Source organism: Malaclemys terrapin, chromosome 15, assembly GCF_027887155.1.
Source record: "Malaclemys terrapin pileata isolate rMalTer1 chromosome 15, rMalTer1.hap1, whole genome shotgun sequence".
Classification (NCBI taxonomy): Eukaryota; Metazoa; Chordata; order Testudines; family Emydidae; genus Malaclemys; species Malaclemys terrapin.
In genome coordinates, this window is record NC_071519.1 from 5,714,928 (window position 1) to 5,738,918 (window position 23,991).

Sequence of the window (23,991 nt, forward strand, 5' to 3'; positions counted from 1 at the left end):
GTGCCCCAGACGCCGCTTCCGCCCTCTTCAGCTCAAGTAAGGGAGAGTTTCAGCAGCTGTTCTCCGGTCCTCCCTGTCAACGTCACTTCCGCTCCCTGCAGAGTCAGGAACTACATATCCCAGACGGCTCCGGGAAGTGCTTCCGCCCTCTGCAGCTCAGGTAAGGGAGGGTTTCAGCAGTTGCAAGCCCCCCTAGGGCCGGGAGAACAAAGCTGCTGCTGTTTCCTCCGTGTGACCCGGGAGTCGGGGCTGAGCAGCTGCTGCTCTCTGGGGTCTGTGCTGGGGGAGCCCGGCATTAACCCCCCCGTGCCCGGCCGGGGGGGCTTTCTCCAGCTGGGACCCGCCCCCTGGGCAGCCCCGGGCCGGAGCCCCCCGGTGAGTGAGAGACCCCGGCCGGGGGGGGGCGCTGGGGCCGGGCAGGAAAGTGACTCTCCGCCCCGGGGGACCTGGGAGAAGCCTCGGAGCTGCCTCGGCCCCAGTGGAGCTGCAGCAGGATCTGCCCCCGGCCCCGCTGGGATTGGGGGGGGCAGAGACTGGGCCCGGCGGGGAGGTCCCCTGTGTGTTGTGTATTTGGTTGTCATAGTAATAGACTCTTGTGTTGCTATGGCAACTGAGTTAGATTATTAGGGGATAGTCCATACAGTTTTAGCTGGTTTTTGGTTAGTTCTCTGTGTGGCAATAAATGGCTGCTTCAAAGTTTACAGCTCTCTGTGTCTCCAGTGATTTCTTCCTAAAACTGTTACCCTGAAGGATATAACACTGTGGTGTGGGGAGAGGTGGGGGTGTCGGGCAGGGAGGGGAGAAGCCAGAGTTGTGGCCTGGGGCGGCGGGGGGGGGGGGGGTGTTGAACGGTCTCTGTGCAACCAGGAAATCCCTGGGGGAGAACTGGCGGGCGGGGGTGGGGAGTTAATTGGATCCTTTCCCTGTTTGTGCCACTTGCCTCCCACCCACTGATACAAATGCCCTCTAGTTCTTCCCCTTTTCTCTCTCAGTATCTCACACATGGCTATAAAATCTGGGGAGATTCCCCCCCCTTTCCCCTCAAATGATCAGCTCTCTGGTCTCCCCTGATTTCCCCCTGGTCTCTCCATAATTCTGAAATGTCAGTTTAAAATCTGTCCGATGTGGTAGTTTTTCCCACCCATTTTATCTGCAGCGATTTGTCCTTCTCCCAGTGGGAAATTGTTGCCCTGAGTCATTCCCCAAAACATGGCTGCCCCTGGAGTGATGATGGGATGGGATACCTGTTCTCTGCCAGGGTAGGGAAGGGAGGTGCATATGTTCCCCATGGGGACTGCCCATCACCGGTTTCCCAATCCCAGTTACTGCCCCCTAACTACCAACACAGTTGCCCCCAGCCATCTGTTACCAGTCACCTGCCCATCCCCCACTGCTGCCCCCTTCCTTCATCCAGGTGTTGCTGGCCCAGATGACACAACTCCTCACTGGTCTGGTTTGCACCCCACCTTGTGAAAATGGCTTAGGTTGGTAGTGACATTTCTTGAGACATGGAGAGTCTTGCTCCCCCATCACCATGTCCAATAGGCACAATCTGTCTTCTCTGCAAGCTTCTTGGATTTTTGAGTCCCTCATTCCCGAAGTCACATGACCCCGATTCTTATTTTTCACATTCTGCTTTTCCGGACTAATTAGAGTCCTGAATTATAGCTTCTAATTTCCCAGTGTTCTCCACACCCTGGGATTTTCCTACTCCCTCCCATTACACTGGACTCACTGGATTCCCTAGTACATAAGAATGGCCATACTGGGTCAGACCAAAGGTCCATGCAGCCCAGTATACTGTCGTCTGACAATGGCCAATGCCAGGTCCCTCAGAGCGAATGAACACAACAGGTAATTATCAAGTGATCCATCACCTGTCGTGCATTCCCAGCTTCTAGCAAGCAGAGGCTACAGACATCATCCCTGCCCATCCTGGCTAATGGCCATTGATGAACCTATCCTCCGTTAATTTAACTTGTTCTTTTTTGAACCCTGTTATAGTCTTGGCCTTCACAACATCCTCTGGCAAAGAGTTCCACAGGTTGACTGTGCATTGTTTGAAGAAATACTTCCTTTTGTTTGTTTTATACCCGCTGCCTATTAATTTCATTTTGTGATTCCTAGTCCTTGTCTTATGAGAAGGAGTAAATAACTTCCTTATTTACTTTGTCCATGCCAGTCATGATTTTATAGACCTCTCTCCTATCCCCCCTTCGTCTCTTTTCCAAGCTGAAAAGTCCCAGTCTTTTTCAACTCTCCTCATACAGAAGCTGTTTCATACTCCTAATCTTTTTTTTTTTTTTTTTTTTTTTTTTTTTTTTTTTTTGGCCCTTTTCTGTACCTTTTCCAATTCCAAGATATCTTCTTTCAGATGGGGCAACCCAACCACATCTGCACGCAGTATTTGGGCATATCATGGATTTATATAGTGGCAATATGATATTTTCTGTCTTATTATCTATCCCTTTTTTAATGATTCTCAATATTCTGTTCGCTTTTTGACTGCCGCTGCAACTTGAGTGGATGTTTTCAGAGAACTATACACATTGACTCCACGATCTCTCTCTCGAGTGGAAACAGCTAATTTAGACCCCATCATTTTATATGTATAGTGTTTTCCAATGGGCTGCAATATGCGTTATCCTGACATCTAGTACTGCTGAGATCCTGCATTCAGTAATATCCCTGCCCTTCCTGTTCCCTTTCTCCACTGAACCCCACCAGCCCATGCTTACTGTTCCCAGCTTCCCCAGGACTCTCTCATTGTCTCTGGACCTCTCTGTCAGCAAGAAGCAGAGCCAGGGAGACTTGCCCTCTCTCTGGAGTCTTCAAATTCTGGGACATGATTTTACTTTCTCGGTGTTTTAGGAGCCTCTTTGAAATTGAGTGTCTGTGACACCAACCACAGTGCAATCTGGACTGTTGAACAACTGTGGCCCCTCAGTTCCCCAAGCTGGGGTGCCTTTTACCCTGGTTTACTGTGAGAACAGCCACTCCTGGGCAGTTAACACACAGTCTCCAGCATCTAACTCGCTCCCAGCTACACAGTATTGAGTGCTGCTAGTCAGTGACTCACGAATTACAGTACCCCACAGGAGAACCCCAGAAAATTCTCTGGTCACAGACTTCCCCCAGAAATGTGCATCTTGCACTGTCCAGAACACTACTGAACAACGCAAGCTCATATGAAATCTGTTATTTCATCAGTGGAAAATGAAATGCACCAGCCTTTTTATCCCAAATAGAGTTTCCAACACACTTTAATCCAAACACACTGGTTAGATGAAACAATAAAACAAGATTAACTACCGGAAAAAAAAATTGACTACAGATAATGAGGCATAAAAGTCAGAATTGTTTACAAAAGAAATGCAAGGTAAAACACAAACTAATGTCTAACTTAACAAGCTAAAACGGATTCAAAGCTAATGTTTCTCTCACCATATACTGAGACAGGCTGGCTTTCCTTTCAGCCAGGACTCCCCCTAACCCGCTAATTCAGTTCTTCAGGAGTTGGCATGAGCAGAGGGCAAGGGGAGAGGGAGAGTCTCAAACATTTTTCTCACCTCTTTTTATAATTCAGTCCTTTGTACTAGAAACAACTTCAGTTCTAAGCTGAGTCATGGTGACAGGCTGTTTGTTGTAGATATGAACTTCAAGAGGTCCCTGTGATGGAATGTAAATGTCGTCTTCACACCTTCCCCCTGCCGCAGAATGACTATGTGACCAGCTGTTTGCCTTGCTGTCTCTGAGGAACTGGTCTGTGGGTGTTCCCCAGAATTGTAACTTTTTCAGTAATATCATACTGCAAAATCTCATAACTTTACATACAGTGTTGCTACACATTTTTAACAGGAGGATAATATTCAGTAAATTATGTGTTTTTAAATGATATCTCACAAGCCATACTGTGTACAAAATTTTTCATAATTTTCTAGAAGAGTGATCATAGGGGTACAGACTGACACAGTGTCTGTCTGTGTGTGTTCCCAGCAGATATGTGGGTATTTCAATCCCTCATAAGCAGAGGATTCAGCATCTTCAAGGACTTGGGGAGCTGGTCCTGGGAATTCACTGGTTTACTATGTGTGACACTCTATGGAATTGTGAGACACTTTATATTATTATTTTATTATTAATACCAATCTGACAAAATTAAAATGAATCGTGCTAGATATGCCATGTACGGTTTCAGTGAAAAAGTTATGATTTTCCAAGTATGATAATTTTGTTTCTATGTTTGTATCACCTTTGTATTGTGAGTTATAGATGTGTAGAGTATATCTGTATTTCCAGACTTGTGCAGTGTTTCTAGTTGACACCCCCAGACATACTGGCATCAGCACTGCCTAGGCTGTTTGATGGCCCATTCAGGGTCATCAGCTGTACAATGAGCCCATGGAAAGGATCAAGGGGATACACCTATTGAGTCAGCAAGACATGCAGGGGTATGCCTGTATATGGAGAACGCCAAGGCTTTTCCATGCCATGTGCCGTGAAGCTTGTGTTTGGGACACAGGAAGTAGAAGACACATGGCAAAAGGAATATAAAGGGCAGCTGCACCATCTCCATTTTGTCTTCAATCCCTCTTCCTACCTCTGGAGCAACTTCTCTACAAACTGAAGCCTTGAACATAGGACTGAATGACCCATGCAAACTGTGGATGTGTTCCAGACGGACTTTCAAGCAGCTACTCCCCAATACTGTTAAGAACCTGATACATTCCAAATCTATATATCTGACTGCTTTCCCATTTAACGTCTTCCTTCCTTCCTTCCTTCTTTTAGTTTAGATGCTAAAGGATTGGCTGACAGGATGATATTTTGTGTAAGATCCAAACCTATAGTGATCTGGTAATGTGGCTGACGCTTTGGGGTCAGAAGAACATTTTGTTTGTGAGCAGAGTTTTTAAATAACCTCTCACTGTAGTGGACCCTAGGTGCTGATTGGGAGTCAGAGAACTGGAATGCAATAAAGGGGGCTGTGGGATTTCTTTTTCCAGCTTTTCAGTAACCAATGTGGGTGATCAGAAGCACAATTTGTGACTGGTCAGTGAGTTTAACTTCAGTGTTAACCATCAGTTTTGGGAGCATCTGCTCTCCCTTTTTCAGCCTGCCCTGCCCTTGGCATTTTCAGTGAGGACTGCCTCAGGCACACCAGGTCACACTAAGCACTGAAGTTAAATTAATAGAATGTTTTTTTTATGACAAAGTCTTATGAAATCAATGGAACTCCTTTGTTTTCTTTCATCTGAGCAGGGTTTCCAGTTTCCCAATGTGATGTGATCTCCCAGCTGGAACAAGCGGAAGAACCATGGGTCTCAGACCTCCAGGGTTCAGAGGAAAGAGAGATCCTGAGAGCTCCCTGCACAGGTGAGGAAACATTAAACCAACTCAAAATCTGTAAGTGCCTGAAGAAAACATCTGGGATACGCTACAAAGTGCTTGGGAGTTCTCTCAGTTCATTATTGTCCCTTGCAGGGGTTGTATCCTCAGGGTAAATACAGCTCATGGCTTCCTATAGATCCTAGCAGACACCAGGCAGTAGCTTCCTCCCTTCCCCATGAAAATTTGGATGGGATGTGAAGGCTGAATTGATCCCCCTCCTCTCTCCTACTTGTGGGAGGAGTTGGGGGGAGTTCAGTTCCTGAATTTTATTTGACATCTCTCCAGCACTTGTTTTGGTTTGGTTTTCCCCTTTCCATCCCTGTTTGAGGTTTCTGTCTCTATCACAGCAGGTGATGCAATGGTATGTGAGAAAGAGGAGCAGAATTCTCAGCAGGAAAATGTTGTGCAAGTGGATAAACAAAGAGGATTATCGCAAAGATCGAAAAGGAATGTGTCCTGGAGTCATGAGCAGGGAAAATCCTGTGAGATTCAGCACAGACCAGAAAGAGAGCAGGGAAACCAGCCAGGGGAGAAAGTGGGTAAATTTATTTCCTGTTGGGCAACTCAGAAAGGCCTCAAGGAAACCACAACACAGCAGGAAATCCTCATGGGGAAAGAGGAAAAATACATGTACTGAGTGAGGGAAAAACTTCACTCGAAGATCAGCCCTTTCTGTTCATCAGAGAATCCACACAGGGGAGAGGCACTCAGCCCATGTTAGCCATCAGAGAATCTACAAGGGAGATCAAGATGATAAAAACCTCAGGGCTATCACTACTTTTTTTTTTTTCTGTAATACTTTTTCTGATTCCCACATAGTAACGTTTAAAGCTTTTTGAACTATTTGCAGCACCGTTATCCCTCAGCTTGTCCAGATGAGTGACCAATTTTTGCTTTTTGCAGTTCACCCTGTTTTAATGTGGACCCATTTGTCCTTTCTATCAAGTCCATTCTCCGATGAGTAACTTGAGTGTGCCCTTCCTATCAGGAGCCAGGGAACATCACATTTATACCATTCCTCCTATTACAAAATTATTGTTAGAGTAACTAGTTATACAGATCATATCATTGATGTTCTCACGTTGCTCTAGGTCAGGGGTAGGCAACCTATGGCACGAGGGCTGATTTTCAGTGGCACTCACACTGCCCAGGTCCTGGCCATGGGTCTGGGGGCTCTGCGTTTTTAATTTAATTTTAAATGAAGCTTCTTAAACCTTTGATAAACCTTATTTACCTGTCTATCTCATAGAGCTAGAAGGGACCCTGCAAGGTCATCAAGTCCAGCCCCCTGCCTTCATTAGCAGAACCAAGTACTTATTTTTGACTTGGATCCCTAAGTGGCCCCCTCAAGGATTGAGCTCATAACCCTGGGTTTAGCAGGCCAATGCTCCAACCACTGAGCTATCCTCCCATATTACTTTACATACAACAATAGTTTCGTTATATATTTTAGACTTCTAGAAAGAGACCATCTAAAAGCGTTAAAAATGTATTACTGGCACGTGAAACCTTATATTAGAGTGAATAAATGAAGACTCGGCACACCACTCCTGAAAGATTGCTGACCCCTGCTCTAGGTTGTGCTGAAGAGCAGTTATATTGGGAACTTTTCAAATTATATTATTTAAATGAAGAGGAGCAGGGGCAGGAAAAAGTGTCATTTCAGCCTCTGTGACACTGGAAGGAGATGGGGTGACTCAGAGATTCCTTCCTTCCCCATAAATGCAGAAATGTTACCTTTTGTCTGAGCTAGGCAGAGTTTATCTTCATCACATTCTATCCATCCACTTCTCAAAGTGTCATGTGATGAAGCATTCTCAGTTGTCTCTGCTTGGAGATGATACTTTAACTTCTTTAATCCTATACTAGAGTCGCTATGACTGGGGATGAAAGTGTCAAAAACCTGGAAGGGGAATTCAAATGGATCCTATACACAGTGTGATCATTTGGAGTTTAAATCCCAGGTTCCATCTACTGGTAAAGCCACTTCTGACAAGGTGGTTGTTTTGTCCCCCATTATGGGGATGTTAGGATACTAAAAATTTTGTAAATAACACAACTGACTATTGAGACAGTGCTGAGTGAAGCAGGTTTGAATGGATCAGAGGAGACTGTGATGGGAGAATCTCTTGTCCTGGTTCTGAATAATCAGATGTATCCTGCTCTGGAGTTTCACTTGACACTTTCATTGTCATGTATTCTGTCTCTCTGTGAGTGGGTTTCTGTCTTTCCTGGAGGCTCTTTGGTCACCCAATTGGATATTAGTTCAGTTTGATAGGATGTAGCTCAGATTTATTGGAGACTTTAAGAGAAATGACCATTTGCTAAAGTCGTCATTTCTCACTTCAGCTTTGCTTTTTCCCCACCTCTCCATGATGACATGGAGAAAATTCCTGTTGACAGAACTGCACTTGAGAGAAATCTCCAATTTACTGGATGTGCTAACAAAGAAACAATAGTGATTTAAAATCTCCACTGGGAAGTGATGAACAACAGCAGAACCCCAACTAACTGAAGGAAATGCATATGATCACAGTGTACTTCAATTGTTTAAGTCAATATTGTCTCAGATGATCTGGGGAGAGAATTCCATGGTAAGTGGTTTTGAAGTAGGTAAATTGTCCATGTATTTGGTTCCCAAAGCATTTGTAACCCAGGCCCCACAGAGGATCTTGCCTAGCTAATCCTATGGTATGGGAGATGCTGCTCTTCACAATGCAGATGTTGAGGAAATAGAAGTGGGTTTTTTGTTGAATTTATCCTTTGTAGGTATAAATGTGTATAAAATGAAATCAGTGTTTGAAATCTAATAGCTGCAGAAAAATAGCTATTTTTGAATAGGAACTCCAGCTCTGGTAACTAACAGTGTAAACCAGACAATTCTCTCTTGTGTTTTATGCATTTACATCAATTCTCCTCTGCCTCCTCCTACATTGAAAGATTAAAAAGTGTGAAAAGAGAGGTATTTTTCCTCCTGATGCAAACATTCCCACATGGGAGACCCCTTCCACCAACACACATGGCAGAAGAACCAGAGATATATGAACTCACAGAATTGGTTGGGACAAACCACAATTTGAGCCAAGGTTCAGTTGTTGGTAATGGGGATTAAAAAAAACCCTAACATATATGACAAGAATTTGTGATCTTTGAATATGTTAGTGTTACCAGTGAAAATGAAATTATAGGTGAAGCTATTTGTTATAGAGTAAGAGACTCCTTGTGTGATATTGACGTGAAAGTGAGTCACCCCAATCATAGGTCTTGGTGGGGATGGCCCATTCAAGTGGGAGGGAATTGTCATCCGTCCCTTGCTAATCAGTTATGTGATGTATTGCTCCATTATCAACCTTTGCACCAATCCAGAAAAGTCAATGGAAAACTATCAAAGACAAACTATAGATATCTAAACCCTGTGAAAGTGAAAAGAATGATAGGACGATCTCCTCATTGTCGTTTCTGTGAATAAATACAAAAGACAGACTCAGTTTATAACAGGGTGGAGAAAACACTCTGGGTCCATTCACCAAGGAGATCCCCAATGACAAGTGGCGTTTCATGAAAGGTACAGCCCTGGCTCCTAGGAACTAACAATCACTGCCATAGAATGAAGTATGAGGTGAGTATCTACTTAGATAGGGAAAGGTAACTATTGTGGAAGCAGAGAAAAGAACTGACAGAAGGGAACTGCAATGCATGATGGTTGTTAGCAAGAGTCAGGCTTCGTAGAAGGGAACTGCAATGCATGATGGTTGTTAGCAAGAGTCAGGCTTCGTTAGCAAGAGACAGTCTTTGTTAGCAAGAGTCAAGCTAGCTGTGACCCTGATAACCCTGATAACGCGAGATTTGTAGAAGCGAGGATTGTGTGAGACGGGTGAGAAAGAGCTGTGTAAGAAGTCATTGTGACCTCAGTATAGATAAGGTGTAGAAGACCTTGTGTAGATAAGGTATAGAAACTAATTGTATGTAGGCAAGAGTCAAAACAAGTAAGGAAATGAGATATCAAGATGGCCTATGTATAAACAAAATGCAGCTGTCCCTCATTATTTCTGTAATGAAAGGTATAAATGCTTGCTGTAATTAGTTACCAGGGAGAGACCTACTTGCTCTCTCCTCTGCACATGTGAGAGTTAATAATAAAGCCTCTGACTTGCTGCACCTAAACAAAAATAGTGAGAACTCAGTTTTTCTCCGACAATTTGGGGGCTCGTCCGGGATGGCAACGCCCACTGAGGCAACGGCAGCTGCTACGGATCGTTCCCCTTCGAACCCCATGGCGCCACAATAGAGGTAAGAGACCTTTTGAAATCTCTATTGGGGTGTCGGAGGAGGACTGTCCGTGGGGCCGTCTGCCCCTGTTGGGCTCACGCCATCCGAACTTATTGACTGTGCAGCAAGGTCAGATGCTGAGCGGCGTAATAGGGGAATTGTTTGCCGCCCCCTGTAAGCATATGCTAGGTGCATAGGGTTTGCACCTGTATTGAGGAGTTGTTACTGCCTCAAGAGGGGTTTTTACCGCCTCAAGTGATGCATCAAGGTACTTGGGAATAGTACCTGGAGGTACTCAGGAGTAGTACCTGGTAGAAGGCCTTGGTATGTTGGTGTGTGTGTGTGTGTGTGTGTGTGTGTGTGTGTGTGTACACAGTGTGAATTGAGTGTTACCGGAAGACGCCCAGAGTACTCTGCGAAGTCTTTTGGCTCGTGACCAGAACTACTCTAACGCAAGCCCGGTAACTAGAGGATCTTTAGGAGATCCGACCCATGTAGGTTGACTCGGCCTGGCATCGTCCGGCGAGGAGGCTACCTGGGTCTAGGAGTGTGTGCACCCATCTTCCCTCCCCTTTTCCTCTCCGTGTGAGCCACTGACAGTCTGACCATCTCACTGGATGCAACAGAGTAAGCGGCGCTGTCTCTCTGAGATTAGCCGACGCTCTTTGCTGAAGGGAGGTGTAGGGGGTCATGGCTATCCTCGTTAGTCACTCCTGTGTGAATACCCTGTAGGGAGAATCCTTAGTTTATGAGCCGCTAGCACTCACAGGGCATCCTTCCCCTTTGAGTGTGTGATTGGAAAATGGGTGGGGGACAGTCTAAGTCTTCCCTTTCACCCCCTAAGGGTACCCCAGCTTATTTCATGTACGTACATTATGGCCCGAAAACCTGCAGGTATTTAGATAATTTGAATCTTTACACGCGTGCAAATCCATCTAAACAATGTCCACTAGAAGGTACCTTTGATTTAGACAAACTTAAATACCTTAAAGAAACTCTGGCTTCACCAAAAGCCTCTGATACACAGTGGGAGCAATTTGTCTGTTGGTGGGAGGAAGCAACAAAGAGACTCCACGAGTCTCGAGTGCGGAGTCTAAAGGACTCCCAGGAAAAGTTAAAAGCTCAAGTGCAACATTTACAGCTTAAATGCAAGGCATCCAGCTGTTTACCCCCTAGAGCGATTCTTTCTGCTCCTGTGTATCTTAATCCCGTTCAAGCAATTCCTTCTGCTCCCCTTTATCCCCAATTAGTTAGATCTGACAGTGAGGAGGAAACTGCTGAGGATATTTTAGATTTCTTCAGTAACATTCAGCAGCAGCAGCCCGTGCTGCCTCCTCCCCCTGCACAGCCTGGGTCTGCTAACGAATCTCACCCAGCAGTGCCAGTTTCACCACCGCATGTATCAGCTGCACACATTGTTCTCTCTTCCCCTGGGAGAGAAGCCTCCTCTTCACCACAAAGAGGTGATTCTGAGCCTCCCAGTAGCTCCCCTGATTCTAATCCCTCTGAGGAAAGTACCCGTTATTTTACTAGAAGTGTGGCACATGCACTCCAGGTTCCTTTAAGAGGCCTGGAACTATTTCTCAAATGCGTACTTTTCTTGGCATGACTGGGTACTGTAGACAATGGATTTTAGGCTATGCAACAATGATTAAACCCTTACAGGATCTGACTAAGTCAGGTACCCCTGAGCCTCTTCCTTGGTCTCCAGAGGCTGAACAAGCTTTTGTTGCTATCAAGCAAAGTCTGTCCAGTGCACCAGCCCTGGGACTTCCTGATTATGCTAAACCCTTCACTCTTTTCTGTCATGAGCGTAATGGGTTTGCTTTGGCTGTATTAACGCAAAGGCACGGAGACAAACACCGTCCCATTGCTTATTACAGTACTGCCCTAGACGCTGTGGCAGCTGGATTTCCCCCTTGCCTGCGTGCTGTAGCTGCAGCAGCTCTTGCTGTTCAGGTATCTGAATCTATTGTCTTAGGATCTCCTTTGATTGTTGCTGTCCCTCATGCTGTGGCTGCTCTCTTGTTAAAATCTAAGACACAGCATCTATCCACTTCTCGTCTTACAAAATATGAGCTTGTCTTGTTGTCTTCATCTCATATTACTTTGGCTCGTTGCCCTGTTCTAAATCCTGCCTCCTTGTTGCCTGGGCCCAAAGACGGAGACCCACATGACTGTGTGTCTGTGACATCGGTTCTCTCTCGTCCAAGAGATGATTTACTAGATGTGCCTTTGCAAAATCCTGATCTTATTTACTTTGTAGATGGTTCGTGCTGGCGAGATTCTAAGGGCAAATTGGTTGCTGGTTATGCTGTGTGTTCTGCACATGCTGTTATTGAAAGTGCTTTCCTTCCTTCTGTGTTTTCTGCTCAAGTGGCCGAACTTGTAGCTTTAACTCGAGCCTGCATTCTAGCTCAGGATCAAGCAGTTACAATCTATACAGACTCTCGTTATGCTTTTGGAGTGGTACATGATTATGGGTTGCTCTGGAAGTATAGAGGTTTTCTTACATCCACTGGTTCTCCTATTAAGAACAGTCTGTATGTCTCTGCTCTTTTAGATGCCCTTTTATTGCCCAAAGCTATAGCTGTCGTGAAATGTACAGCTCACCAGACCCCTCATGATGAAGTTACCCGTGGAAATGCTTTGGCAGACTCTGCAGCCAAAGCAGCGGCCCTTTCTGCACCTCAGGCTGAATATACTTGTGCTTTGATTGAACAGCCTCCACTAGCCTCCCTTGAGGATCTGGCCAAGATCCAGGAAGCAGCACCGGCAGCTGAGAAACGTTTATGGAGTGCTAATGGCTGTATTCTACACCCTGATCATCTTTGGCGTGCCCCAGCTGGTCGCCTGGTTGCACCGAAGATGCTAATGCCCTATCTTGCTCATGTATACCACGGAATGGCTCACGTGAGCAAAGGGGGGATGGTTGCTGCAGTTAACCGAGATTGGTGTGCGTTCGGGTTCCCAGTCATTGCACATCACTACTGTCAACAATGTGTGATTTGTCAGCAGCATAACATTGGTAAAGCTGTTAAAGTTAGGCAGGCAGCTCACCCTCCCCCTTGGGGACCTTTTGTAAATATTCAGATTGATTTTATTCAACTGTCTAAATGTTGTGGCTATGAATATGTATTGGTTTTGGTGGATGTATTTTCAAATTGGGTTGAAGCTTTTCCCTGCAGGAAAGCAGATGCCAGGACTGTTGTGAAACTTCTGCTTAAAGATTTTGTACCACGATTTGGCATCCCTGTGAGTATCAACAGTGACCGTGGAACTCATTTTACTGGACAGATTGTAAAAGAGTTATGTGCAGCTTTGCAGACTCAACACAACCTTCACTGCCCCCACCATCCGCAGTCTGCTGGAACAGTGGAACGCCAGAATGGAATTCTAAAAAATAAACTGGCCAAGATTTGTGCTGAAACAAACTTGAAGTGGCCAGATGCCCTTCCTCTGGCACTAATGAGTATGAGGGCCACTCCCAATCGAAAGACTGGACTCAGCCCTCATGAGATTCTGACAGGGCGCCCGATGAGACTACCAACTGCGCCCCCACTGACCCTAGCTCAGATGGACATTCATTTAATGGATGACACAATGCTTAAGTATTGTCAGGCACTAATGAAATGTGTTAAGTCTTTCTATACACAGGTGAAAGAAGCACTACCCAAGGATCCTGTGCAGCCCTGCCACTCGCTGGAACCAGGAGACTGGGTCTACATAAAGGTCCATCAGCGAAAGACTGCCTTGGCTCCACGCTGGAAAGGCCCTTTCCAAGTCCTGTTAACCACTAACACTGCTGTGAAGTGCCAAGGACTGCCCACCTGGACCCATGCTTCGCACTGCAAAAAGACCCCTCCGCCTGGAGAGGATTCTCCAGCTGCTGATCAGCCTGTTTCTCCTGCTAGCTCTGCTGTGCCTCCTGGACAGCAGGGAAAGAGGACAAGGTGAAGTGCTAGTAACCTCTCCCTTGTCCACTGACAGATCTACTGTGCCTTTGAATTCTTTTACAGGAATCACACCAGTACAGGGTGAAGTGCTAGTAACCTCTCCCCGGTATTATGGTGAATCACAACTGTTTTTGAAGAAGAAAAGAAGAAACACTCGCTCTGCTGAAACCACCAAAGTCCAGAACTTTCTAACTACAAAAGACATTAAGAACTGGCCCTGGTGGAAGAAACGAAGCATTGTTTATTGGCAAGGAGGGAACTGTGGGGAACGTTCCTGGGAATGTGGGGTCCAGTGGTGGGGTGGATTCTTTCCAGGATCAGGGCTTTGTGAATATCAAAAACGCCTTGCCACTACAAAGACTACACCCACCACCACTAGTCCCTTGACCCTTGCCACCACCACTGTAACTTATCCAGATACAAACAGTACTACACATTCCAATGATGAGAAATTGGGCCAACTAGAGAAGGCCATAGGCCTTGTTTCTGGAGCACAACTAACCCAGGTACAGGCTGGAGTTGGTGAGTTACATGTTATCTCCGCCCTTAGTTTTATGACCCAGAAGTTACTGACAGAGATGGTATTGAATATCACTGAGGCTGGGAAGGCATTGCAGTGGGATCTAGCATGCTCAGAGATTCAGGATTTCTTGAATGACCAGCTAATGGCCATTCGGAATGATCTAGAGCACCAGGCTTGGCCCACTGCCCTTACAGACACGTCAGGAGTGCCATCTGACCTGTGGCCATGGAGACATACTTGGAAACTTTCTGGGTGGAAGTGTGGACGTTCTCAGTGCTCCTTCCAAGCATATGGAGCGGTACAGGGGGTGTGGGCTCCCACATACCGTATCCTGCCGGGTCCATGGGGAGGATGCATATGGGATTGGGTAATTCATCGAGACATCTGGGAAATTAGACCACCTGGTATGCCCAATCGATTTTTAGTTAGTGCTCCTAGGATTACACCTGACATTTGGATGGGGTTAGGTAACCTGTGGACATTCTGGCCATTAGAACCCCCACAGCTTCAGTGTACACGTAAACTGAAGCCAGGAGAAGTTGTCACTGTCTATGACTACGTTTGCTGGGAGGGTAGGGGACAAGGAACTACCCTGACAGGACACTTACTCTTCCAAGCTAATGATAGCTGTGTGTATGTTAATGACACCATATCACAAGACATACATTTTAATCTCACTACCACTGCAGGCAATCATATCATTTACTGGCCTGCAGATAGAGTTTTTCAAGTAGCCCTTAGGTTCCAGATACCCTTTAATTGGACTAGCTTACTATCTGATAGATTTCAAAACTTGCTTTCATTGTTACCTGAGATCCAGAAAATCTCTGAGGTACAAGGGCGAATTCACATGCTTCAAAATGTATATCAAGTAGAAAAGTATGCCTTTCACACTGCTTATAGAGTATCTACCTTATGTACTAAATATGATGTATTGTGCTTTATGACAAAGGCTGTACAACAACCCCATTATAGTATTGCTATGGGAATGTTATTGCTTGTATTGTTATTAGTTAGTTTAGGATTATGTTATTGTTGTTGTAAAAGACGTAATAATAGTAATACCTTTCATGTTCATGCTAATCATGCATTATCATTGCATCCAATCAAAACCCCAAAGGTTGAAGCATCTGATTTAGAATCTGAAGTCCAGGACTTGATGCAAATAGAGATTTGAGAATGTTTGTTGTAATAGAAGTACAAAAGGGGGGGTTGTGGAAGCAGAGAAAAGAACTGACAGAAGGGAACTGCAATGCATGATGGTTGTTAGCAAGAGTCAGGCTTCGTAGAAGGGAACTGCAATGCATGATGGTTGTTAGCAAGAGTCAGGCTTCGTTAGCAAGAGACAGTCTTTGTTAGCAAGAGTCAAGCTAGCTGTGACCCTGATAACCCTGATAACGCGAGATTTGTAGAAGCGAGGATTGTGTGAGGATTGTGTGAGACGGGTGAGAAAGAGCTGTGTAAGAAGTCATTGTGACCTCAGTATAGATAAGGTGTAGAAGACCTTGTGTAGATAAGGTATAGAAACTAATTGTATGTAGGCAAGAGTCAAAACAAGTAAGGAAATGAGATATCAAGATGGCCTATGTATAAACAAAATGCAGCTGTCCCTCATTATTTCTGTAATGAAAGGTATAAATGCTTGCTGTAATTAGTTACCAGGGAGAGACCTACTTGCTCTCTCCTCTGCACATGTGAGAGTTAATAATAAAGCCTCTGACTTGCTGCACCTAAACAAAAATAGTGAGAACTCAGTTTTTCTCCGACACTATTAAAAAGAGTAGGTTGCCTTTTGTGATTTTGTTTAGTTGGTAATGGTTGGTTTCCATAACTCACATTTGTTTCTGTTTAAATTTCTATCCCTAATTAAATACATTTCTGTTTGTTCAATAACTGTACTGAAGTGGTGTGTGTGTGTGTGAGAGAGAGAGAGATACAGGAGCAGTGGTAACCTGGGATATACCATTGCTTCGGGAAGAGAGGATCTGTGATTTCTCTGAGTATCTGGTGATCATGGCTGGACCCCAGAGGGGGACACATTGGAGGAACTCAAGGGTTAGGGTGACTCTGTTGTCAACTGGAAGGGCTGTGCTTGAGTGCCTGACAGGTTGGTGAGATTGGTCGCTAACATCCAGCTACCACATGCAAAAGTCCCTCTTAGTAGTGGCAGGTGGCAACAAGGAGACTCACAGCCCTCAGCACCCTCAGAAGGGTCACAATGTGCATCTATGTTGATCCACCTGTCAAATTCACACAGGGAAAGCACCCTACAGCATAGTTCCCTGCATCAAAATAGCCCTAAAACTCTGCCCTATGAAAGCATGGAACATGTGATCTTAGCTCTGTGAAAGCATGAAAAGAGTCCAAGCCCTGGAGGGTAGGGATTGGTCCAGAGTGACCTAGACAAATTGGAGGATTGGGCCAAAAGAAATCTGAGGCGGTTCACCAAGGACAAGTGCGGAGTCCTGAACTTAGGATGGAAGAATCTCATGCACCGCAACAGGCTGAGGACTGACCGGCTAAGCGGCAATTCTGCAGAAAAGGACCTGGGGATTACAGTGGACGAGAAGCTGGATATGAGTCAACAGTGTGCCCTTGTTGCCAAGAAGGCTAACGGCATATTGGGCTGCATTAGTAGGAGTGTTGCCAGCAGATGGAGGGAAGTGATTATTCCCCTCTATTTGGCACTGGTAAGGCCATATTTGGAGTACTGCATCCAGTTTTGTGCCCCCCCCCCACTACAGGAAGAATGTGGACAAATTGGAGAGAGTCCAGCGGGGGGGAACGAAAATGATTAGGGGTCTGTGGCACATGATTTATGAGGAGAGGCTGAGGGAACTGGGATTATTTAGTCTGCAGAAGAGAAGAGTGAGGGGGGATTTGATAGCAGCTTTCAACTACCTGAAGGGGGATTCCAAAGAGGATGGAGCTCGGCTGTTCTCAGTGGTGGCAGATGACAGAACAAAGAGCAACGGTCTCAAATTTCAATGGGGGAAGTCTAGGTTGGATATTAGGAAAACATATTAGGAAAAACTGTTTCCCTAGGAGGGTGGTGAAGCACTGGAATGGGTTCCCGGGGGGGGTGGAATCTCCCATCTTTAGAGGTTTTTAAGGCCAGGCTTGACAGAGCCCTGGCTGGGATGATTTAGTTGGGATTGGTCCTGCTTTGAGCAGGAGCTTGGACTAGATGACCTCCTGAGGTCTCTTCCAACCCTAATCTTCTATGATTGTAAGTAGCTGCAAGTGGTCCCTAAATGTTTCTTTGTGTTCACATCTTTAAAGACGCTGGGAATGGGCAACAGGAGATGGATCACTTCATGATTACCTGTTCCGTTCATTCCCTCTAAAGCATCTGGCATTGACCACTCTTGGAAGTCAGGACACTGGGCTAAATGGACCATTGGTCTGACCCGGTGTGGCTGTTCTTATGTTTTATGTACAGGAATGAGGCACTTACAAAGCAGAAAGGGGGGGAGGGGCTCTAAATTTAAATCAGTTTTAGAGAGGAATGTGTTCCAACACAATGAGACTCAATGTACAGAAGAAATAACAAGTGATCCCCAGCTCCTTCCCCCAAGCCTTAGGTGGGGATTAGCTGCCAACAGCTGCTACCACTGCTCTGAGGGGAGCGGTATAAGCTGTCTGCCTGTGAATGCGGCCCACCAGCTGGCTTTCCTGGGGCAGATGGTGAGTTGCTGTGCAGGGATGCTGTACCAGCTGTAGTCTGAAATATGAACAGGAATCTAAGGACTCTACACCGGCCTCCAGTGGGGGTTGAGGATGCTGAGGCAGTGTAATCTCAGCATCACAGTCATTAAGATTCAAAGCTGCTTGGGAGTGGAGAGGAGGGGGATGACTCTGCTGGATTTTTAGTGCATCCTCTTAACTACTCGCCCATGACAACCTGCCAGCCCCCAGCTTTGTCGCTGCACTGTGGTTCTGTTCTCTGTGGGAAGGGGCTTTTAGGAACTGGTATTTCCAGCTGCATGAACAAGTCATAAAAGAGAAGGAAGAGTTAATATCTTAGCCCTCGTCTACACTATGAGTTTAGGTCGAATTTAGCAGTGTTAGATCGATTTGACCCTGCTCCCATCCACACGACAAAGCCATTTTTGTTGACTTAAAGGGCTCTTAAAATCAATTTTGGTACTACTTCCCGATGAGGAAATCGACCTTGCTGGGTTGAATTTGGGGTAGTGTGGATGCAATTCGATGGTATTGGCCTCCAGGAGCTATCCTAGAGTGCTCCATTGTGATCGCTCTGGACAGCACACTCAACTCTGATGCCATGTAGACAGGAAAAGCCTTGTGAACTTTTGAATTTCATTTCGTTTGGCCAGCATGGCATGCTGATCAGCACAGGTGACTGGGCTGCGCTCACCATGGAGTCCCAGAATCACAAAAGAGCTCCAGCTTGGACCAAACGGGAGGTACTGGATCTGATCGCTGTATGGGGAAAGTAATCCGTGCTATCAGAATTCCGTTCCAAAAGACGAAATGCCCAAATATTTGAAAAATTTTCCAAGGGCATGAAGGAGAGAGGCTGTAACAGGGACCTGCAGCAGTGCCGTGTGAAACTTAAGGAGCTCAGGCAAGCCTACCAAAGAACTAGCAAGGCAAACAGCCCCTCCAGGTCAGAGCCCCAGACATTTTTTTTATTATTATATGGAGATAGGTATATCTCATAGAGCTGCAAGAGACCTTGAAAGGTCATAGAGTCCAGTCCCCTGCCTTCACAGCAGGACCAAGTACCATCCCTGACAGATATTTGCCCCAGATTCCTAAATGGCCCCATCAAGGATTGAACTCACAACCCTGGGTTTAAGCAGGCCAATGCTAAAACCACTGAGCTATCCCTATGATGAGCTGCATGCCCTTCTAGGGGGTGCCCCTACAACTACCCCACCCCTGTGCTTCCCTCCTCCCCGACCCCTCCCAGGCTACCTTGGCAGTTATCCCATTTGTGTGACAAATTAATAAAGAATGCATGAATTTGAAACAATGACTTTATTGCCTCTGTAAATGGAGATCAAAGGGGGTAGGGGAGGGCGGTTGGCTTACAGGGAAGTAGAGTTAACCAAGGGGGCGGGTTTTCATCAAGGAGAAACAAACAGAACTTTCATATCGTAGCCTGGCCCATCATGAAATTGATTTTCAAAGCTTCTCTGATGCACAGCACGCCCCGCTGTGCTCTTCTAACCGCCCTGGTGTCTGGCTGCGCATAATCAGTGGCCAGGCAATTTGCCTCCACCTCCCACCCTGCCATAAACATCTCCCCCTTACTCTCACAGATGTTGTGGAGCGCACAGCAAGCAGTAATAATGATGGGAATATTGGTTTCGCTGAGGTCTAACCGCGTCAGTAAAATGCGCCAGTGAGCTTTTAAATGTCCAAAGGCACATTCTACCACCATTCTGCACTTGCTCAGCCTATAGTTGAACTGCTCCTTACTATGTCCAGGCTTCATGAGCCATGGGAGCAATGGGTAGGCTGGGGTAGTTGTGACCGTGCGGTGCTGCCGACTGGGAGAGCAGCCTGAGGCAGAAGCCTCCAGCTGGCATGATATTCCAGGCAGGACTGAATCTCCATTAGACGAAACTTAAAGAAGAGAATCACCTGAAGTCATTCCTATTTTTGTCCAGGCCCCCCCAACCGACCTCACCGAGTCCGGCCAGGAGCACCCATGTCTGCCCAGGTGCCCCCGACCAACCTAACCGAGGTTGGCCAGGAGCACCCACAGGACGACAACGACGGTTAGCAGTTGTATTGCACTGTCTGCTGTCTGCAAGGCAAGGCAAGGGGATGCTGCTGTGTAGCACTGCAGTACCGCGTCTGCCAGCAGCACCCAGGAGACTTACGGTGACAGTGAGCTGAGCAGGCTCCATGCTTGCCATCATATGTCATCTGCACAAGTAACCAGGAAAAAAGGCGAGAAACGATTTTTTGCCATTGCTTTCACGGAGGGAGGGGGGCCTGATGACATGTACCCAGAACCACCTACGACAATGTTTTTGCCCCATCAGGCATTGGGAGCTCAACCCAGAATTCCAACGGGCGGTGGAGACTGCGGGAACTGTGGGATAGCTACCACAGTGCAATGCTCTGAAAGTCGACGCTAGCCTCGGTACTGTGGACGCACACCGCCGACTTAATGTACTTAGTGGGGACACGCACAATTGACTGTATCAAATCTATTTCTAAAAAATCAACTTCTATTAAATTGACCTAATTTTGTAGTGTGGACATACCCTTAGGAGAGTCTGTGTTAGATATGTGGAAGGGTGTCCAGAAATCAGTTTGCTCCAGTCTCTTTTCTCTGGGATTTCCTTTAGAAAAAAGTTTGCTCCGTGCTTCACCATCTGCTCTCTCATGCTCAAACTCTGTATCTTCAGATTATAAGGCTAACACACTGACAACTGCGGTAAGAAGGCTTTGGGGATAAGTGCATGTAGGACCTCCTACAGCAGTGACTGGGGCAGGGAAGGAGCCAGGGGTATGCTGGAAGAAGCAGGAAGATCTGGTCCCCAGACACCTTTCCTGGAAGCTTTCTCTGAAGCAAACAAACCAACTCCCCCTGCCACTGAAAAATCCACCTGGGACTAAGAGCAGCATTGGGGAGCTTTCTCCTTGCCACTTCTGCTGGGGTGGGCAGGCATCCTGGAGGCCTTTCTAGAAGAGAATTGGGAACTGAGTTGGGAAAACCAGTTTGAAAAGAGGAAACTCAGGTTTAGACTAATTTCTTTATAATATTAAATAATCGTTTGATTCTAGTGTCACAATCAATACAATTGCTTCAGCCTGATAGTTTCCCAAAGGGAGTTGAGAGAAAGCACATTTCAGAGTCCAAGAGAGACAGAGCAGGTGAAGGTAAGAGCTTGTAGAGGACCAACCTCTGTTGGTGAAAGAGAAAAACTTTGGAGCTAACCCAGAACACTTCTTCAGTTCTGTGTAGTCCAAAAGGTCGTCTCTTCCATCAACAGCATTTGGAACTTAAGAACAGAGATAGTGAGTCAGACCAGTTCATGTAGCCTACTATCCTGTCTTCTGACCGTGGCCAATTCCTGGCGCCCCAGAGAGAATGAACAGAATAGGTAATCATCAAGTGATCCATCACCTGTTGTCCATTCCCAGCTTCTGGCAAACGGGCTAGGGACACCATCCCTGCCCATCCTGGCTAATAGCCATTGATGGACCTATCCTCCAAGCACATCTCTAGTTCTTTTTTTAACTCTGTTCTAGTCTTGGCTTTCCACAGCATCCTCTGGCAAAGAGTTCCCCAGGTGCGTTGTGTGAAGAAATACTTCTTTTCAAACCGGCAGCCTATTCATTTCATTTGGTGATCCCTCCTAGTTCTTGTGTTATGAGAAGGAGTAAATAACACTCCCTTCCTTGGTCCTTTGAAAGATATTATGTGAGCCCCCATGCCCTATCTCATGTCCTGGGACCAACACGGATAGAACAATACCACAAACAACAAGGTTCAAAGTCAATTGCACATTGAAGAAGCATCTTGTGTTTCATTCCTTATGTCCCAGTCCCATCGTGTGGCCTTTTCCTTTCCCTCCTTTATGTTAAAAGCTTTTGTGTTTTGCACAGAAACATTATTTCTACAGGAGACACCCAGGAGTGGGGGCTGCATTCCTGTACCAAACACTAGAAGGAGGCAGACAAAGGCCTTTAAGATGAGGCATCCATCACAGTCAAAATATCATCTCCCTCCTGCAGGTGACTGGCAGCCTGAATTTGTTCCTTATCCTCCCGGAGTATTGTCTGGAATCAGCACTATACAGCCCCTCTGTATGTAGCAGGAAAAAACACAAACCTTGTCTTTAAAACAAGCGGTCCCCTTCCTTCTCAGGGAAAAATTTTCTATGATTGAAGTTGAGCTTCAGTTCACCTCTCCTAGGGGCGGGTTGGGTGTGGGGTCACCTCCCAATGAGATCTGTTTTCACCTTGGCCCTCTTTCAGTCACTCTAGGACGGTAACTTTGCTCCCAGCTGTCAGGTGACTGCCACCACATCCAGCCTGCTTACTAGCTCCATGGTCATGTGTCCCCGCCTCTGCTAGCACTCATAGTATGCAGGAAAGGTGTCCACACCAGGTGCTTTGGTGGTATAGTGGTGAGCGTAGCTGGCTTTCAAATAGTTGGCCTGGGTTTGAGTCTGGAACACTAGATCCCTACTTTTTTGTTGTTTCCTTGTCTGGAAGTGGTTTAATTTCAGTCACATTGTGTTGTAATCACATTATCAATAGAATGAGACAATAAATTCCCCAAAGCCCAGCCAGTCATACAGGATGGAGGCGTACAAGGGGCTGGAATATACAGGGAGCTGCAGCACACATCCTTGTGTCATTAGAGAAAGACAGAACACTTGGAAACCTGCATCTCCCATCCCCTTGCCTTCAGTGTTATGATTCCAGCTGTGTGCAATGTTTGCATGACGTTACTGCATGATGGGGAAATAAAGTTTTGCGTCAGTTTTTGCTTCTGCTGATTCCTTTGCTGTTACAATTATAATGACATGAACAAAAGGGAGGCAAAATAAAAATAAACCCAAAATTGCAATACAGGTAGGGAAAGAGAAGATCATGATTAGGCCAAACACTTCAAAATAAAAATTAACACTAAAGAGGGGGAGGCGAGAAGAGATCAGGTATATGGAAATCCCCTTGATATTTGAACTCACGTTGCTAGAATCAAAGTTCAGACTTGATATTGTGGAAAACCTACTACTACCCAACTCTCTGAATACCTGTGATGAGCAAGATCAAGTTGGGACACCTGTTCTGCTTCAATCATTTACTGTCTCTCTGTGTTCTCTGTCTCTTTCTTCTCCCCCATTTCTCTCCTCCAATGTCTCTGCCTTTCTCCTCTTGCTCCCTCTCCCCCTGCCCTTTCCCAGGAACTCACACTCTACAGCTTATAGGAAAAGCCAGAGCTTCCATGTTCTGCACATGATCCTGTGTCACAGGATGTATGAGACAGGTCAGAACCAGTCACCAGAACAAATTGGCCCTTTATGGGAAACTTCTCTGCCTACTCCCCAAATTACCCACTACCACCACTAAAGGGGGTTGGGTACAGCTGACTGGGAGGCCCCCACAGGAGAAATTTCAGCACAAAGACAAATTTGTGTGAAATGTTGAGAAGTGAAGAGCCCCCTTCCCCCCCCCCCAAATCCCCAGAACTCTAGTGTCACAGGGAACCCATTGAGATGGACTACAGAATACAAGGGGGAGGGAGCAGGGGAGAGAGGTGACAGGGAGTCTCTCTTTTTCCTTCTCTCTTCACTTTTTGTTCTTCTCTTCTCTTCCAGGAACTACAGTCACAGCAGGGAGGGCTTTGCCTCATTGTACGGGATCTGTGTCTGTCATGGAGGTCATGGCAGTGATGGATCCTGTGACTTCCTGCAATCTCTGTGACTTCTGCAGTGGCCACTGTGGCTGACTCCAAGGCTGCCCAAGCAGCAGCCCATGTGGCTGGTCCTGGGGACCACTTGACCAGCCGTTCCAAGGGAAGCAGGAGCAGCCACAGCTCAGTGGCCCCTAGCAATGGTCTTGGGGTGGCCGGAGGAGTGGCTGGCCCCCTGGGGCTTCCCCCCCCCCCAGCAGCAGCTGGAGTGGCAGCGGGGCCCCGGGGCTTCTCCCCTGGTAGCTGGTACTCATTATCCATCAAACAAATCGAATTTAGCCCAGGACCCTCAGAGTCAGCAGCTGTTGCACCTCACACTGAGCTCTCTGGTCAGGTGTCCTAGCACTGGAAGCCTCCTGTTTAGACCCTAAAATAGCATTTTTGCACAGTGGGGCTGAAATTTTGGGCCGGACATTGTAGCTCCACTGTTATTTTATTGA

At 46.3% G+C, this 23,991-nt stretch overlaps 1 protein-coding gene across 4 annotated transcripts in view; it reads left to right on the top strand.

Annotated features, from left to right (window-relative positions):
• The first annotated feature begins 172 nt into the window (after window positions 1-172).
• The window catches only part of LOC128822987 (zinc finger protein OZF-like), a 72,088-nt gene continuing 48,269 nt past the window's right edge, over window positions 173-23,991 (top strand). For all 4 annotated transcript variants that reach the window (XM_054004943.1, XM_054004945.1, XM_054004949.1 and 1 more), the window contains exon 1: window positions 173-375. The gene's annotated coding sequence lies outside the window, so the exon portion shown is untranslated. The remainder of the gene's footprint in view (window positions 376-23,991) is intronic.